The 2957-nt window shown below is 40.5% G+C and overlaps 1 protein-coding gene across 1 annotated transcript in view; it reads left to right on the forward strand.

Moving 5' to 3' along the window:
• The window catches only part of NEK4 (NIMA related kinase 4), a 64766-nt gene extending 62501 nt beyond the window's left edge, over positions 1–2265 (forward strand). The window contains exon 17 of the mRNA XM_019505213.1: positions 2245–2265. The gene's annotated coding sequence lies outside the window, so the exon portion shown is untranslated. The remainder of the gene's footprint in view (positions 1–2244) is intronic.
• Positions 2266–2957: the final 692 nt, after the last annotated feature.

Consider the following 2957-nt stretch of genomic DNA (forward strand, 5'->3'; position numbering starts at 1 on the left):
GAATCAGCCAAAAGACAAAGTTATAGATATTTCATTGATTCCTCATAATACCCTATGGCCGAATTGATTCAGAAGCTCTGAATCGATTCAAAGCCTAAAGCTTCCAGCAATTCAATTCGGATTCATAAATTCAGCCTCCAAATCATCTCCGAATCCAAATTATGATCCAAAGCTTTGCACAGCTCTAATGGACAGCTGATTTATGATTTCTGTAGCTATAAAATTAATTTCAGAACACTGTCTTATGTCTATATGCTACATTATTTAAAAAATCCCAATAGGCACACTCCACAGACTGAACTCCTGGGTTTTTTGAGTCCAGGCTCTAGCTTCTCTCCCAAGGAAAACAAATTTCAGTATTTATTCCTTTTAGTGAAAAAATTATAGAAACTAGGCACATTAAAATAATTTGTGTATTTAATGTCTTCTCTCATATGCCAACCTGCTTTGTTACAAGTTTTTTTATATTTTTGTTATATATAAATGTGTGATGCTAGAACACGTTGCATTTGTGTTTTGGAGGCCTGTAAATTATTTCTGAGGAATAATTAGATAATCTGAATTTTCTAAAATAAATGTATCATTTTGAAAAGTGTTTCCTTTCCATTTTCAGAAAAAAATTGTCCTGTGTAACTATTTATGACTTATTTATGTGGAAAAATGCTGAAGAATGATACTGCTTATAATTGATGCATAAACTAAAAAGAGCAAAATTGTGTTTAATATAGCAAAGGATGCTTGGTTGACAGAGTACACGCTAAACAGAACTTTTTGCAGAAGTAGAGGTGACAACTTGCTCAATTCCAATTTGGGTACTTACATATTTTGCTGACATAAAACTACTACTTCAAATTCTTGGGCTAATTAAGGGAGGTCAAAAATAGGGTCCCACAAGGATCTATGCTGGGCCGAGTTTTGTTCAACACTTCCAGTGACCTGCACAGTGATGCACCACAGACTACTGACCACCTCCTCACATGTGCAGTACACCCATGTACCCAGGATGAGGATCTGGCAAGAGTCTATGATAAAGCAGTTGTGTGGCTCCGCCACATTAACTATGTGTAGAGGCGGGAAATGAAGCATAGAAGAGAAGATAATCAATGATCTGGATATGGGCGCACAGTGAAATCTGCAAGTTTGCAGGTGACACGAAATTATGCCAGATAATCAAGTCCAAAGCTGATGGAGGAAAGCTACAGAAAGATCTCACTAAGCCAAGTGATTGGGCAAAAAAAATGGCAGATGAACTTCAATGTCAACAAGTGCAAGATAATGCACATGGCGATAAATAACTTCAGCGTATACAAAATGCTGGGTTCTGAACTACCTGTTAAGACTCGGGAAAGAAACCCTGCTGTCATTGTAGATGGCTCTCTAAAACTGTCACCTCAATGTGCAGCAGTGACCAAGAAAAGCCAGTACAGTGTTAGGCATCATAAGAATGGAATGAAAAACAAAATGGAGAACATCATCATGCCATTATACAAATCTATGGTGTGCTCACATCTTGAAAACTGTGCACTTCTGGTCCCCACATCTCAAAAAGAATGCAGTAGAATTAGAAAAGGTACAGAGAAGGGTAATCAAAATAAGGGGCATGGAGCAACTGCCATACCAGAAGAGACTAAAAAAGGCTAGGAACTTCAGTTTGGAAAACAGAAGTGTGAAGGAAGGATATGAAAGAGATCTATGAAATCACGAAGGGTGTGGACAACTATTGTTCGTCAGGTCTTAAATATCAGAACTAGGCAGCACCTACTGAAGTTAGCAGGAGACGGGTTTAAACCTAACAAGAGAAAATACTTTTATTACATAATGCATAGTCAACCTGTGGAATTCGTTGCCACAAGAGTGGTTGCACTATCTGCTTCAACCACTGTTCAAAAAGATGAGAGAAATTCAAGGATGATAGGTCTATTGATGGCTATTGAACAGAATGGTTGGAGATGATTCATCTTGTATCTCTAAACCAACAGTGGTAGATGCTAGGGAGGGTACTGTATAGGGCAGCGGTTCCCAACCTTGGGTCACAGACCCAAATGAGGGTCGCAGGGGCAATGCCACCAGCAGCACACACAAGACAAGCCATGCCGTGTGCCAGGAGCTCCCCTACCCCCGGGCCACCACCACCACTGCACTCTGCTGCCAGCAGCAGGTCACAGAAAAAGGTTGGGAACCACTGGATATAGGGGATAGGTCACTCTGAAGATATCCAGTACTCACTGCTTTCTCCTCCTATAGCATCCACTTCTGCCACTGCTGGAAGAAAACTACTGACCTACAGACCATAACCACTGGTCTCAGCCTGACCATTTTTTCTGTTGCAACTGGAAAAAAATGGAGAAGTGTTTGAGTGTTGGTAATAAAAAGATGCAATGAGACTGAAAGTCAGCTTGTACACGATAGATACAAAATCAGTGATGAGATGTGGCAGGATTCTGAGCTGCAAGAAGAAAGGAAGAGATGCAGTAGAATTCAGGTACTTTTTGGTGTGGAGGGGGAGCAGGCACTGAGAAACACATGCACATCTACACACCCTTGTAAAGGGAAGGATTTGCAAACTATCTGGAGGTATACAGAGCCAAAGCAAACAGCTGGGTAGAACTGCTAATTAGCACCATCTAAATGGAGAAGCACTTGATAGAAAGCTGCAGCAGGCAGCTGAGCATCCAATTCTTAATTTGGTACCTCACTGTGAATTAAGTGGGTTGTGAACTATCTGGATCTAAATGTTCCAGTTTCTATTGTACTGTTAAGAGTAGAGATGGGCATGTTGAAACAGATTCTGAAAGTCAATCTGAAAGATAAGGTGAGAAATGACAACAGTGGGATATAGCAAAACCTCAAGCTAGCTAAAAATATGAGGCAGGACCAGGAGACTACTGTGTGAGAATATGACCCCAACCGACAGCAAGGCAACAGGACAGCCAAGACTGCAGTGAAAAGACTATATC

The sequence above is a fragment of the Gavialis gangeticus genome, unplaced genomic scaffold (genome assembly GCF_001723915.1).
Source record: "Gavialis gangeticus isolate Ggan-Ray unplaced genomic scaffold, GavGan_comp1, whole genome shotgun sequence".
Taxonomy (NCBI): domain Eukaryota; kingdom Metazoa; phylum Chordata; order Crocodylia; family Gavialidae; genus Gavialis; species Gavialis gangeticus.